Source organism: Tenebrio molitor, chromosome 4 (assembly GCF_963966145.1).
Source record: "Tenebrio molitor chromosome 4, icTenMoli1.1, whole genome shotgun sequence".
Classification (NCBI taxonomy): Eukaryota; Metazoa; Arthropoda; class Insecta; order Coleoptera; family Tenebrionidae; genus Tenebrio; species Tenebrio molitor.
Genome location: NC_091049.1, coordinates 11178202 through 11195162, shown reverse-complemented (window position 1 = coordinate 11195162; position 16961 = coordinate 11178202). Strand labels below are relative to the sequence as shown.

The 16961-nt window shown below is 35.6% G+C and overlaps 1 long non-coding RNA gene across 1 annotated transcript; it reads left to right on the top strand.

Moving 5' to 3' along the window:
- The first annotated feature begins 5321 nt into the window (after nt 1-5321).
- Nucleotides 5322-8062, top strand: LOC138129292 (uncharacterized). Its single transcript, XR_011159173.1, has 2 exons — nt 5322-7389; nt 7441-8062. It is a non-coding gene; the product is annotated as an uncharacterized lncRNA (long non-coding RNA).
- The last annotated feature ends 8899 nt before the right edge of the window (nt 8063-16961 follow it).

Below are 16961 nucleotides of genomic sequence, written 5' to 3'. Positions count from 1 at the left end.
TCCGTGCACCTAGGAGAAAATTCTCAAATTCTGACAGTGTCGAACAAAAAACAAGGTTTTCACGCCGCCGGCCGTTGTCGACGGTTTTGCATGATTCAAAATCCGCCGGGAACGTTAAATTCCGGGCCTAGTACTTACAAAAGTGACTTTGGTTAAAAATTCGCTAGAGAATGGGCTGGCAGCATTCATTGATTGTTAAATGTCAACAAAGTTTGACGTAGAAGTTACTTTGGTTGATTTAATTAATAATAATTTTTTACTTTTTAAGAATGATTTAAATTTGTCGGCACTCACTCACACTCGCAATAGTTATTTGTGTTACAACGCCAGAAACTGCACGTTTGCGAGCATGAGTACGGTTTGCAATACGAGTCGATAGACGAGTATTGTAAGTACGAATGCTCGCAAAACAGTTTCTGAACGTGTGATACACAAAATTTTTCGTGCCGACTTCTGCGGATTTTTGTTAAATGGAAGTTAAAGCACTTGTTTTAATAATTGGTATTAGGGACTTTTTTTGTGTTGGCAACACTTACATTTAAACATTTAAATTTTAAAATCAACATCGCTCTTGTTTCCTGACATTTATTAAATTTAATGAATTTGTTTTGTTTTTGACATTTTCCTGAAACATTTGTTGTAATAAATACACCAGCCCATATTCAAGAAGTGGCTCGAAACGTAATTTTAATTAATTAATTTTAGTTAAATATTGCTTCTTCGTAGTTTGTACGTTGTTATAAATAGAAAAACATTTTTAACGAGCCATCCACAGAACAAACATTGACGTTTGATAGAATTCTGATAACAAATGCCAACCGAAACCGATGACAACTCAAAATCGCTACTTTTAGCCGGACTAGGCCGGCAATGCATGTGTTTCTGGACGATTTCGAGATCTGTAATTTACCAAATTCCGGCCGGCGGCACGAAAAATATCATTTTTCGGCCTCCGTCTAGAAACACTGATTTTTCATTCGTCTAAATCGTCTGAAAACTAGCATTTCCCTCCCTAGGCAAGAAAATCGACACAGGAATTTTAGGTTGGCAGCACAAAATGTCAGTGTCATGCGGAACTTTTGTACAATTTTTTAAGTGTAAAATATTGATGTCGGGCAAATTTGTATCCTTTAACGCAAGCTGTACATTGTGTATAGCAGTAGGGGTCGAGGGGGGTATCAAGCGATGGGTTAGGAATAACAGAAACGACGACGATGCTTTTGAATATTTGAGGAATTGATTGATTTTTGTTGTGACAGTCGCTTTTTGAATCCTTGCCAATGGAAGACAAATAAATTCCCTATCTGGTAATTTTTTAACAAAAATGATTATATTTTGCTTTAAATAAATTGTCGGCCGAAATTTTTTTGTGTATTACACGGCTAGAAAATGTTTTGCAAGTGCTCGCACTTGTGGGCCTCTGCTGACGCTCTGCCCCACAAACCGTGCTTGTACTTGCAGAATGGCATTTTCTAGCCTTGTGATACAAATAACTATTTCTGGACTAGTAATCCAAATAACTATTGCTTCATAATATCCCTATAGATGATGTACCATTTTCGACTACTCACATAGATCATTTTGGTCCCTTACCAAAAACCCAACAAAGATTTCAGTATACAGGGTGTTTCCGAAGTTAAGGCGTTCCTTTTAACATATGATAGTATGCGTTCTTTTAAAGAGTTTTAGCCAAAATCACCTTAGTAGAATGTGTACGGCAATGAAGATACAATACGTTTTTTTTTTTTGAAATTTTTGAAACCGGTCCTGCTCAAATGGGATATGGTAAATTGCGCACACCGGTCAAATTTAACATTCAGGAACCCAAAGGGTCCTTAAAATACAGGTAAATTGCGTACCACTGGTGACGACAGGCGTTCAGTCATAATAATTCTCGTTCAGGACTAGATAATGATCTTCTTTTAACCACTTGGGCTTTTACACTCTGGAATAAATATATCGGACTTACAGAAACATCTTATGGTTCTGTAGCTAAATTGCGGTAACTTACTATGTGATTTAGAAGTGGAATTATTCTTATACATATAAATTAATGCTCTAAGAACAACTGCTTCTTTATTATTTTGCCACTAGTTTTTTTCTCAACATTGGCGCTTCTAATTTTTATTTAGACGGTAGTCTGAAATGTAATAAGAACATTTAGGTACAAAATTAAAGATATTTGGATGCGCCGAGTAAAAGTGAAACTGAAGTGATAGAATAAAATGACGCACATAGGTACGTTGAAATGCGAACAACACTTGAACGATGCTAATCCCTTGGTTGTAGCTACCTGGTCAAAACCCCTGAACAATTTTAACCATGTGCCCAATTTACCTGCGTCCGCTCAAATTTGCGCTGATTTGTTAGAAATTAGAATTGACAAAAAAAAAATCAAATGAGCATGGACGTTAATCAAAAATACTGTCAGAGTTGTCATCTAATTAGTCGGAATGGCTAATGTATGGGCAATGTTATCACGTTATCAGAATGCAGCTGCGGCGTCCAGAGAGTACGCAGAGCGATTTCCAGAAAGACGCCTCCTGGGCCACGTCAGTTATTAATCTAGTACAGCGGAGAAATAGACAGGACCGGACTCAAAATTTTAGAAAAAATAAAAATATACAATCAATTATCTCCGTTAACACAAACATTTTACTAATCGATGCTTTCTCTAAATTTATTAAACTATCCTTGCCGCTCAACAGACGCGAAAGAAGTGATTAAGCACTTGTCCCATTATTTTCAAGATTACGGCCGACCATTGCGTATTATTTCCGACCGCGGATTAGCTTCTAGATCTGATGCTTTCAAAGAGTTTGTATCCGAAATCAATGTACAACACGTTCAAAGTCCGGTTTTCTGGAAGGTTGTGAACTAATTTTTAATAGTAAAACAGACAGTGGAGACTACCATAAAAGCATGAATGGTGAATTATTTAAAAAGTGGACACAAAATCAATTATTAAGATCATTACAAAATTTAGTCATGGATAATGCCCCATACCATTCGGTTCTTGCAAAAAAATTACCCACTGCCTCCTGGTCCAAACTAAAATTACAAGACTGGCTTAAACAACACAAAATTCCCTTTGGCTCAAAATTAACAAATAAACAACTATATGAAATTATAAAGCCAATTCGGCTACCAAAAAGAAAATATGAAATAGACTGTCTATTACAACAAAATTCAATAGATGTGTTAAGGCTTCCACCATATCATTGTCATTACAACCTCATAGAAATGGTATGGGCATTTTGCAAAACATATTATAATAAACATTTGCCGTCACAACGTTCCAGAAAATCAGAAGTACTCAAAAATTTGTGGTCCACAGCGTTATCTTTATACACACAGGAAATGTGGACCCGAAGTGTAGAGCACTGTGAAAGAATAATTGAAGAAGATTGGGAAAAACTTATGGGCAATTTAAGTTTCCATGACATACCCCCAGTAATTATATCACTCGCAGAATCTGACAATGAATCCATGAGTTCACAAAATTTGTCAAGTGATGATGCTTCAACTTCATCTATTGAAGTTGCTTGTAATGAGGGGGATCAACACATGTTTGAGGACACATCAAATGATGAAATTATAATAATTGTATTGTTTGTCTTTGCATTTTTTGCAAATGTTCTCAGTTTTATTTTCATAGTTTCTTAATTATATGTTTGTGTTTAATTCTTTATTTCCATTATCCTAAAGGGCACTTTTGTCTCACAACCACTTAAAATTAGAACGTGTTTTACAATGGCATTGGAAGTAAACAATGTTTTGTATACTTACTAACTATTTACATTATGAATATGACCGTGTGTTTATTATGTTTAATATTTTTCACAGTGATAGAGAGACACTCAAATTGATATAACGTTTAGAAGGAAAACGTTTAATACACATAACCCAAAAGTCAGCAATTTGACAGTGCGTTTGACAGTAAAAATGTAACTAGAATCCCGACGCATACCAAACAAGTAACTGTTGCAGACGGTGCAAACATCGTTACATTAGGCAAATTTATCAATGTCGGTTGCAAGATGCTTCTTTGCAACATGTACCGACTTTACATTTGCAATCAACAATACATTAAAATTTGAAACCATTTGAGTACCTGATCTACTTTGTTCATATGAAGCCAATGCGGGGTGAATTCGAAATACGTCACAATCTTAAAACCCCAGGATCTTCAGGAAGTGAATAAACCGAAAATGTGGTTAAACATTTTAAATTCATAAAATCCACTTTAATTTGATTCCATCCCGAACGAGACGCTTCTGAAAGTTCTAATAAATCGAAACATGAATATCCGCAAAAACAATTTAAAAACAAGAGTGACAACAAAAGCTTGCTTTGAATGAAATAGCCGAAAAACATTTTAAACACACAGCCGCAAAAACGTGTAACATTAAGAGTGAAAACCAAGTGAAAGGAAAAGTCAAAGCAAAAACCAACTATTAGACACAATGTTCAAAATGTCGGTCGTGATTTCTAATACACGCCTGTGCCCTTCGATGTAGATTGTCCCGAACCCTTGCAAAACTTGCTGCATCGTCCGGGATTTGCGCTGATGAATATGGGTTAAAAACTCCGTTAACAACACTATTCGCATAAAATCAGGTTGATCGACGAATGCAATCGAAAAGTACCATTTTCCCGTAGACAACAGCCAGAAATGTTTGCGAATGCGGAACACGACGCGCCGGAAACTTTTCGCGATACAAAGCTTGTGCCCTTAAGCCAACACCATCTGCATTTCCGTAACAAAGTACCATATCGGTCATTTCACTATTGGTATAATTTTCCATGATAATGACACACTGAGACGCAAAATTCCAACCAAAGAATAGCCGAAGGTCGCACTGAAACAACTAATCTGCACGCGGTACTAGCACCCGCGTAACAAAACTTTTTGCACCTTTTTTGCGTTGCACTCGATTACTTTTTAAATCTTACTATCCGTCCTAACCTGATATCAGTGGCGTACTCAACTTTTGTGGTTGAAGTTAACATGGTTTTTCTGCCCTTATGCGGATCTATAGTGCAAAACAGAATGCACGGGATTTTTACAATTGGTTTGAAGATCCTGGGGTTTCAAGTTTGTGACGTATTTCGAATTGACGCTGTATTACATTCCCGGTATAAAGCCATAAAGCCTTATCTAAAATCATCAAAATGGAAATTTAGAAGAGATGAAAATTTTAAAACGGTTTATGCAGAAGTAATTAAGGATTACCTTCGACAAGGACATGCAGAACAAGTACAGCGTGAGCAACAATAACAGTTTCAGTTGGAGGCAAATTTCAAATTTAAACGTCTTGCTCTTGGTGTCTTTTATTGTTAATATGGTTTTCTCGTTGGAAAATGAAATTTTTATTGGAATGGCGGTGTCCTTGACGAAAATAACGATTGGCGTTGTTCTATTGAAGGAAATGTTTCCCGAAGTCATGATTCCTTTCACAATGCATGCGAATAATCGAACGCAATTTAAATACAGGCAGTGTAAAAAAGGAAAAGCCACCTGGTAGGCCATCCACATTCACTGAGGATGTGGTCGAAGATTATTCGACTTAGAATTAAGCAAAATCCTCACAAATTCAGTGAAAAAACTTCCCTTCGAACAGGTTTCGTCCTTTTACTTAAATCAACCTCCTAAGTAAAAATATCGATTGTCCTGTATCCATCTGCAATAATCCTGATATTACTTTTCCTTAATTTGCGGGCATATCATTCGGAAGTTGTAATGTGTTAAAGAATAAATTTAAATGCCATCCATATAAATTTACCATGGTGCAATCCCTAAGTCCTCCCTACCAAGATCGAGTTTGGTTCTGTAACTGGTTTAACCAAGAAATTAATAACAACAACATCCTTGATCATTTTTTTTCTGACAAAGCGTGGTTTCACCCAAATGGCTACACCAATTCACAGCATTATCGAACTTGCTCTGGTCAAAATCCCCATGCAACTGTTACAAGTTTGCATCCCGTTGCAGGGAATTATTGGCCCATGTTCCTTTGATTTTTGAACCTTTCATAAATAAGGTGGCTGATTGGGAGCTGCAAAATGGATATTTTCAGCAAGATTCTGCAACAGCATATGGAATATCTGCAGCAATTTTTTGACAATCGAATCATAGGCAAAGGAATTTGGCCCAACAGATCACCAGACCTTACCCCATTAGATTTATTTTATTTTGGCACCTGAAAAATAAAGTGTTCAAACGTTAATTCGCGTATTTGGCAACCTAAAAAGGATTTATTAATGCCTGGAAAATGACGTTGGTCCTTTTTAACAACACCTTTAAATTAAATGCCTTTTCCCAGCTCTAAATTTAGTTTTTTAAGTATTTTTTTGAAGTTGGTCTTCTGGAAAAAAATGTAGAGGAGTCAGCATTGTATTGTGTGCAATCCAATTCTAAAATTACTGAAACTATCACGAAAAATTATATTGAAAAAAACATCAGAATTTGAATTCTGACTTCTGTTTCATACAGTAGTAATATAAGAGATGATTGAGGAGACTCCATGGACAATGATTTTCTTAAATGTGTAATATCCTTGAATCAGTTGGGAAAAATTCGGGCTTCATTGCATTTTAACGATAATAATCACAAACAATTTCAAAAAGGACAATCCGGTTTTGATAAGTTGTATAAAATAAGACCCGTGATATACACCTTACGGCAGAAATTTTTAACGGTGTCCATGGAAGAAAGACTGTCACTATTGACATCTATATGAGCAAATCTACGCGACAAAAATTCGCCACCATTTTAAACAATATTTAGCCAACAATAAAATATAAATAAAATATATTTTTGTTTTTCTTATGTGGAGTTTCTGCCTACGCATACAACTTTGAAGTGTACACAGGTTTAGAGAACGACCCATTATCGAAACCAGCAAATGAGCCAGATCTGGGTGCAAGTGGAAACATTGTCGTTTAGCTAGGATTATATGTACCCGATAATAAAAAACACAAAGTATACTTTGATAACTTTTATATATTTGTTCCACTCATGGTTCATCTACACCAACGGTGGCCAACCTGCGGCCCGCGTGCCACTTTTTGCACGCGACGAGATTTTGGTGGCACGCGGTCATAATACTTACAGTTTTGGAACGAGACACATTGGGATTTCATCTTATTTACTTTTAGGGGTTTAGGTTGTAAAGATTAATTTCATTATATAAATATAAAGAAATAGTGGACCACAATAGTAGAACGGGCAACGAACGCAAAGAATGGATATATTTTGATCTATTATAGGATTATATGCGGCAGAGGGCCAGTGTTAAGCCAAGGGCAAAATGCTCTTTTTTGCTTTATTCAGACATCGCTCAATCATCCTCTCAATCAGGCTCATCTTCAATCACAGAATCAGAGGTATTAGGTATGTAATAAATTGAAGAATTAATCTGATTATCTATATTATAGGCCACTCCAAATACTAGGTGTTCAGTTAAAAGAACAAGCAAAGAAACTTCACAAGAAATAAAGAAAAAATGTCGGCTAACACCAAGAGGTGAAATGATTGGATGGCTAAAGCAATATGAAGACAATGTGAAGAAGAGAAATGATGAAAACAAAGAAATTGCCGAACGGCATCACAGAGAAACCACGGATATTCTGAAACAATTTGTAGATAAATTTCCAAACCAAAATCCATAATTGTATAGGACGTAATTTTTTGGAGTTTGTAAGAATTATAGTCCAGTCAGTAATGGATTTTGCCTTACAAAACTCACCTTTTGTAAGGCAACAACCATTTTTATCCTCCACTAACTGGACAATTATATCTTTAGTTACCAAATTATAAGACTGATCTTCAATTATGTGAGTTATGTTTATTTTTTGTTGAGTTAAGAACTTGTACATACAATATGCATTTTCCATTTTGTGTTCAGATAAGTAGTACTTATTCTTTTGAAGTTGTTTTCTTGTTTTGTTCCTTAAAGTACATACAGCTATGTTGCTGTACTTTTTAAGTTTTGTTTTTGTAGAGTTTTATTTTGTTTTTACTATACTATCCACTTTATAATTAAACGTTTTATTAATATTTTACATGTTAAATTATATTTTCATTCCACAACGCTTGTGCCACTGCATTTCTTCTTTGGAAACCCCCATTTTCGTCAAATCTGTGATTTCCTCTAATCATGGGAATTCTTACGTCGTAACGACCTTCTCCAGCCTCTCGAATGAAATCTGCTACATCACTGTCATCTTTTAACAAACAGATATTGTGCAACACACAACAAGCCACAATAGTTTCTGCTATAATCTGCACATTATTTCGATCAAGATTATCCCTCAACCTTCGAAACCTTCCTTTTAGTAATGCAAAAGCATTTTCTATTACCACTCTGGTTTTAGATAAAACGGTGTTGAAATGTACTTGTGCTCTTGTTAAATGTCCATCATTTCTAAATGGACATAAAAGCCATGAAAGACATGGATATGCAGAATCTCCTATAATATAATAATTCGGTGCACAAAGCTCATGTCCCACTTGGTATATGTCAGATGTGCGAAAAACCCGTGCATCATGGACGCTTCCTGGCCAGCTGCAGTCAACATCAATAAACATTAATTTCCGTGAACATATCCCTTGCAGGACTATTGAATAAAACTTTTTCCTATTAAAGTAGTCATTGCCATATTCTTGTGGACGCTTTATAGGTATGTGGCACCCATCTACTGCTCCTAGCACCGATTGTAATCCATATTTAGCAAACATTCTTGTTGCACTCAGTTTTTCATGTTGTTTAGGCCACTTTATACAGTGAGCGGCAAAACTATGGAATAAATTCCCTAAAAATTAAACAAAATTTTTTTCAAAAAAATGTTTGGACAGGTCAATTTTAGTTTATAAAAATACATGTTTTAGTACCAAAGAAAATTCCAAGCAGTCATTTGTTTTCGAGTTATGACGTCATCGATAGTTTTTTTAAATGGAAACCCCCTATTTTTTTTCTTGATTCTGATAGCCCTTTTAATTGTCCAAATGACAGTGTAAAAATTTGTTATCTTACATAAGGAAATTTTTGAGAAAAAAAATAATAAAGTTGGAAAAAATAAATTTTATAACGAACAAAAACAAGTCCAAAAATCAAGTAGGTAAATCAAACAGTCAAATGTTACTGTCAGTTTCATTCGTATGTATTTTTTGTTTTACAGAACGTTTTCGAAAATGACTCATTTAACAGAAACACAACGTATTGAAATTTTAATTTTGATTGGGTGCGGGGAAAAAACTAGATAAAACTAAAACAGGGGGAATTTCTTCATAAACTTGCTTATTGTCAACAAGCTGGGGGATGGCAATTCGAACATTTAATTCCATAATTTTAAGTACTTACTAACACAGTTTTTGACTTGTTTTTGTTCGTTATAAAATTTATTTTTTCCAAATTAATTTTTTTTTTCTCAAAAATTTCCTTATGTAAGGTAGCAAAATTTTTATACTGGCGTTTAGACAATTAAAAAGGCTATCAGAATCAAGAAAAAAAATAGGGGGTTTCTACTTAAAAAAACTATCGATGACGTTATAACTCGAAAACAAGTGACTGCTTGGAATTTTTTTTTGTATTAAAATATGTATTTTTATAAACTAAAATTGAGCTGTCCAAAGATTTTTTTGAAAAAAATTTTGTTTAATTTTTAATGAATTTATTCCATACTTTTGCCGCTCACTGTATATATTTTGCTTAGATTGTTATTTATGGCTTTTATAATAGAATTTAAACAATTGTACACTGAAGATTCAGTCACATTAAACCTATCTGCCACAGATCTATATGAATCTGGTGTAGCCAATGTCCACAAAACAATTAATAAGGTTTTTTCTATATTAATTTGCCTTCTACCGCCATGCATATTTTGGTCTTTCTTTCTTACTTCTGGACAAATAGCAATTTGTTGTAAAATAGCTTCAAATGTTGAAGGCGACATTCGAAAGTGGCTTTTAAAAGTAGACAGCCTTTGTTTCGGAATTACAGTTTCATAATAATTTTCACATCGATAAATCTTGTCATTACTTGAGCTACAAGGTGACAACTTGTTAATAAATTAATTATACAAAATTATAACATTTTTACACGTTAATTATTCGTTCCGCAACACCTGCATCTAATGTGTCTTCTTCTAGTAATTGGAAAATTCTCCGTCTTTCATGTTCGATTAATCCCAACGCAATAACGAACCGCTCCATTTTTTAGTTAGCACTTAGCTTATGTTATGTATGGACGTATGTATAACCTATACGATTATACGAAATATGAATGACAAATTGACAAATGACATTTGTGGTATGGAATTTCAATGAAAACTGTTTTATTGCGTTTACGCTACTGCGTATTACTTTCGACTACAATAAAATGCACCTATACACACAAGTGGATCGAGTGCGTCACTACTGTGTTGGTGCTGTACTGTATCTTGAATTTTGGCGGTAAAAAAATTATCAGATTTTCCTTTTTATTTAACATCAACAGATACCTAGTAGTACACTTGTAGTTCCAAAATGAGTCTAAATCAGCCGTCTACTTCAGCTGGGAAAATAAGATCCGAAGATGATTGCTTTTAGTAACTTTAACATTGAATGGGAGCACCAGTTTTTGTTTGTAAAAGGCATTGATTCTAAGCCAGTATGTCTCATTTGTAATGCTTGTATAACCGTGCCAAAAAAAATTAATTTAGAGCGGCATTTTAATCAAATGCATCCTGATTTCAGTACCAAGTACCTACCCCATAAATTCAGAGTTGAGAGCAGATTTCATAAGCATAAAGAAAACATTTCTGTCGAATCAACAAACATTTTTCAAGGACGCTAGTACTCAGCACTCAAAGTGTCTTATGAAATTTCACTTCTTCTTGCTAGGAAAAGAAAGTTTATTCTACGGCAAAAAGTTTATTCTACGGCTGAAGAAATAGTGAAACCATGTTTAAATTTTTTTATTGAAACCGTAGGAGATCCAAACATTTTAAGAATGGTAGACGATATTGCCCTTTCACGAAATACTGTTATGAGAAGAATCGATGAAATGGCAGATGACGTTAATAAACAAATATTTCAACGTATGACCGAGTACTTCTACTTTTCACTTGCTTTGGACGAGAGCTGCGATGTATCTGACACTGCACAATTGTGCATTTATATGCGTTGTGTCAACGAAGAATTCGATATCACAAAAGAACTTTTAGATATACGGCAACTCATTTCTAGTAAAGGAGAAGATGTTTTCCGTGAAACTAAAGATGTAATCGATAATCGTCAATTAAACTGGGACAAATTGGATAGTGTTTGTACAGATGGGGCTCCGGCAATGATCGGGAAGGTAAAAGGTTTTGTAAAGTTTGTTGGAAAGGTTTTTAAAACGCAAAGTTTTTAAATACCACTGTATTATTCACCAAGAAGCTCTCTGTGCCAAGGATATGAACTTTTCTTCTGTTTTTACTCCTGTGATACGATGTATCAACCACATTCGAGCCAGAGCTCTCCACAGAAGGGAATTCCGTCAATTTTTTCTCACAAATTCAAATGAAGGAGAAGAACAGCGTGAATTACTACTACATTGCACTGTTCGTTGGCTATCTCGAGGTCAAGCGCTAGAAAGATATTGGAATTTAAGAAATTCGGTTTTGGGATATTTAGAAGAGAGTGATCAACACCCAGACGAGTGCTCGTTTCCTAGGAAAATTTGACCCTGTAATCATGGAGCACCTTCGTCGTATTGTTAACAAAGAGACCAATGTCCACTATTTTGGCAAACATATTCAAAACAAGTTAATTGGCTTACTTGGAACGGAAGTCCGAAATAAAATTTCGATTATGGTAAAGTCAGGTAAATACTTTTCTATCATATTGGACTGCACTCCTGATATAAGTCATGTCGAACAATTATCATTAACATGTAGTGGTCATTGCTCAGGGGTTAGATATTGGCTTATTAACCAAACCGTCCGATCACCACCCTCGCCCAAGCAGGCGAGCTGAGCTGACGGTTGTCTATTTGTGTCGGTTTATTTTCATTCTTTTGAAAGTGTGTCAAGGTCTTGGAGGGTGTTGAAATAGTGTGTAGAAGGAGACCTCACGTCGGGGAAGAAGCTAGTGAGGAAGAGATGGAGAGGAAGGTGCAGAAAAAGGAGGATACGAACGAGGAAAAATGTTTTTGACAACTCGGCCGAGAAACGTCAAAAAATTAATTTGACATCTGAGGTAAAAACTCAAAACAAATACGATCTCTGTCAGACCATGAGGATACCGATCTTGTGGAGTGTCGGATGGATGAAGGCGAGGTGGAAGAGGTCCCCCAGGCTGAAGAATTAAAAAAAGAAAAACCATCACCGATAATTCTCCACGGGAATTTCGGTGCGAAAAAACTGCTGGAATTTTGCAAACATGGGACCAAGAACCAGGTACTCTTAAAATTCACCAGAAACAATATGATAATTTTAGCGGAAACAATTGATGACTACAAAATTTTGCGTGACTCTTTAAAAAATAGCAAAACGGCCGATTGGCATGCATATACCCTCAAGAAGTCAAGAGAGATTTATTATCAAAAGGTATTGCTGTCGTGAATGTATATAAAATGAAAAATTCAAGGTCACCATTGTACGTCGTAATTACCAACAACAAGACAAGCCTCAGCGACATCGAAACGAAGGCGAAGACAATAGAATATGTAGTGGTAAGGTGGCAGAGGCTCATCAATACCAAACAAATTGTACAATGTCACAAGTGCCAACTCTGGGGTCACTCTGCCACCAACTGCTATTCTAGCGTGAAATGTTTGAGGTGTGCGGAGAACCATCTCACAAGAGACTGCGTGCTGAAGAAGGATGTCGCTGAGGATCAAAAGAAATTGAAGTGTGCCAACTATGGCCAAGGTCATCTGGCGAACAGTCAACAATGCGAAGCCTACTTAGCAAGACTGAATTACGTGGAGCAGATAAAAGCTGCGGCGGTGGAGAAAAGAGTACCGGCAACGAAGAAGTATGTACGGGCGCCACTTCCTACGAAAAATGCGTGGACGACGCCGAGGAAATTTTCGAACTCTAGCCCTAACCCCGCCGAGGCTCATATGAAGTCCGTTAGGTCCCGCCTTGCTGAGGAGGTTGCCGCCAGTCAAGACCCGGTCCCAGCCCCGATCCCTGGTGATTCCCAACCTAGTAATTATAGTGATTTTTTTTCTTTAGTATCGGAAATCCGTAAATTGAATGAAGTAATAGACATAAAAAATTTAATCAAAATCAATTTTTCCGACAAAATTGCTGTACAATTCACTCCAAAAGAGAAATACGTAAAGCTGATCACCTGGAATGCAAATGCAAATGGCATTCTAGGTAAATTAGGAGAACTCATAAAGTATTCCTCAAAATGCATGACGTAGACATAATGTTAATAACTGAAACAAAATTATTAAAAACAGATAAAATCCAGATACATACAACTTAATCCGTAAGGAGAGAAACACCGACACTAGGGGTGGCGGTGTAGCGATTTTGGTGAAACGCGGCATCCCATACATTAAAGCCCAGCTGACTGCAAATGAAATAGAGTGCACGGCCATAAAGCCGCCAAATCCCGCACGAAAAAGAGAAGTGAAATTCCCCCGCTCATTGACACAAACACGGAAGCAATAAGTGATGACCAAAAATCAGAATGCCTTGCTTCCCACTTCCAACAAGTACACAACAACAATTTCGCAAACAACACAAAACACATAAAAATTGAAAATATCATTGACGACATAATTAAACAACCGACACTGACAGACAAAGACTACATAAAAACAATTATAACCAATCCAAATGAGATTGGTTGTATTTTAGACAAATTAAAAACAAACAAAGCTACAGGGGAAGATCAGATAGACAACATGATACTTAAAAACATCTCACGTAAAACCACAGTACAATTAACATACATAATAAACGCAGTCCTAAAATTAAATCACTTCCCCGATCAATATAAAACTGCAGTTGTTGTCCCCATTCCAAAAGCGGGAGAACATTTGAGCAAAAAAGAAAATTTTCGACCCATAAGTTTACTAAATTCCATTTCGGAAATAATAGAAAAAATAATGTATCGACGCTTCAACACACTTTTGGATGAACACAACATAACAAGACAGTCAACTCGGGTTCAAAAATCACCACAACACCACACAACAGATTGCAAGAATTTCGAACGACATCCTTCTAAATTTTACTAAAGACAAGGACACAGTTTTTACACTGCTTGATATTGAAAAGGCCTTTGATCGAGTTTGGATCAAAGGTCTTTTATATAAAATGCACAAAGCTGGGCCTAATGTAAACTTCATAAAATTAATGGGCACATATCTCAGTGATCGAAAAATCAAAGTTCGCGTTAATAATGTTTTGTCAACAGAAAGAATAATAAGAGCAGGGGTGCCCCAAGGGTCTGTCCTTGGTCCATCCCTGTTCAATTTTTACATTCACGATTTACCTGAATTTTCTAAAACAAACTTGGCGTTGTATGCCGACACTGCGATATATGCCCATTCATTTTATGCCCAAGCCGCGCTTCTCCAAAACCGGCTACATTTGAGGCAGATTTTAAAATTTTTCGACCGTTGGAAATTGAAAGTGAACGAATCAAAAACAGAATTAATTATTTTTAGCAGAAGCGAACCAACAACAAACTTTTCGACCCTTTCAAAATTAACGATCACGAAATTAGCGGTAAACTATTTAGGCATAACTTTGGACTCTAGACTAAATTTCAAATTAAATATCAAAAATAAATTAACAAAGGCCAATCATGCAATTCGAATAATATATCCCCTGATAAAAAGAAACAGCAAGCTGACTACAGAAAATAAAATCATTCTGTACAAAGCTTTGCTGAGGCCAATTATAACCTACGCCGCCCCTGTGTGGTCACACCTTTCGGATTACGCACTTGAGCCCTTAGAAATTTTCCAGAACAAATGCATGCGCCTAATACACAATGTCCCTCGATACACAAACACACAATATTTAAGAGACCTTTCGGAATTACCCAAAATTAAAGACTTACTCACACAAACTGAAAAATTCTTCACCAAAAACCCAAATCCACTAATAAAAACACCAAACGAGAACGATTTACCACAACTCAAAATTAACAGATACAAACACAAATTAATACAACAACACATTTAACACTAACGTTATGTCAATGTGATGCAAAGGAATCATGAGAACGAACATTTTTCTTTAAAAAGTCAACACAAACTATCCATTTACATCTTTCTTCTTTTCTCTTTTAAATCTTTTCTGATATGTTCCAACAAATTTGTTTTCAACGCTTTTAACACCTTTCAAACAAAGAGCTTCGCTCACTGAAACAAACATGCTCCGTCATATGAGAAATATTATAAAGGGCACCGCCCACCTGTTTCCCATTCCCCAATCCTCTTTTTGTCATCCCCAATTCCCCCTGTAAATAGTGTATATTGTGTAGTTTAGGTTGCCTAGTCATTAGGTTAAGTTAATTGAATGATTCAAAAAGGTTTTTAAATTTATTTTCCTTTATGTGTAAATAAGTTCATTTGTTCAAACTAAATTAGAGAGGCTGCGTCCTCATGACATTTAGATTAAGCTGCGTTGCAGCAATGTAATTAATGTTAAGGGTAAGTCAGTTGGCAGGAACCTTCTATTGCAATAAGTGTTTACACAAAATTCTGTTGTTTTTTGTTATTGTTATCGATTATGAATAAAGCCTTGTTATATTCTATTCTATTCTATTCTATCAACCAAACCGCCCTGGTTCGATTCCCGGTTAAATCATCAGGTTTTTTCAAATCACTACCACTACTTATATACCGTTCACGATTGTTTTAAACACGCAGCAGGCCAAGATAGTTTTTTGTTAGATTGGCGTCAGGTCTTATCATATGACGTTTCGTTTTTAAATATTGGCATTGTTGTCAATTTCGTCATTAATTTAGTTAATAATAATTTACCCAGAACTGCCCTACAAATATGTCTGTTTCATTTCAATCTTAACCCTCCACCACCCGGCGGCACGGCAATTTTGCCGGAGTACATACACTATTATGGATAATACTATCAAGTAATAGTGCAGTGCTTATCAACATAATTACCGGCGTCTCGCCTCCACATTTTGACTTTTTTGTGTTTTATGTTCTGTGTCAATGTTAAGGAATTTCCTCACGATATGACATGAGTGTAATAATATACCTTTTTGAATTTCAACCACCAATGTGTTCTCTAAGTCCAAAATTTTTAAATTTTTAAAAAGAGATTGCGGTACTATTCCCGTTGCTGAAATTATAAGTATGTAGTAAAATCGAAATTTTTTCTAAACACCAAAGATTTCTCATAGCAACGGAGAGTTCTAAATATTTATTAATTTTTGTGTTATATGTCTGTGTTATATGGTGTGAATTTGGAACAGCTATATCTAAAAGATATGCTTGCTTTTGTTCTTTATTTAAAATAATAATGTCTGGTCTGTTATGCTGAATATGAATAGCCTAAACACATCGTTCTACTAAAAAAATAGTGCTAACCAAAAATCTTACTATTTTTATTAAATTCTGGAGGTTTAATTCGTTTTTCGATGAAGCCTTTCCTGTGAGGTCACGATAAAAAACAATTGCTGCCTTAAGGCTCTGTGTTCTAGATGGCAATGATCTATCTGACATCAAAAGTACGAGAAGGTTGTGGATGACGTCCGCTAACTGAGTGAACAACAAACTATTACCAAAAATCCAAGAAAAACAACGCGATTGTAGGACAGTATAACATACAGGTGTCCCTAAAAAAAAAGACGAGTCCATAACTACCTTATTTAACGGTGGATTTTGATTATTTATATTCCAAATTAAATGGTTGTGGGTATGCTACATAATGACCTAATAAATTCACGTATAGCCCTAAGCGCTTCAAGGCTAAACTGTCAAAACAAAATTTTCAAA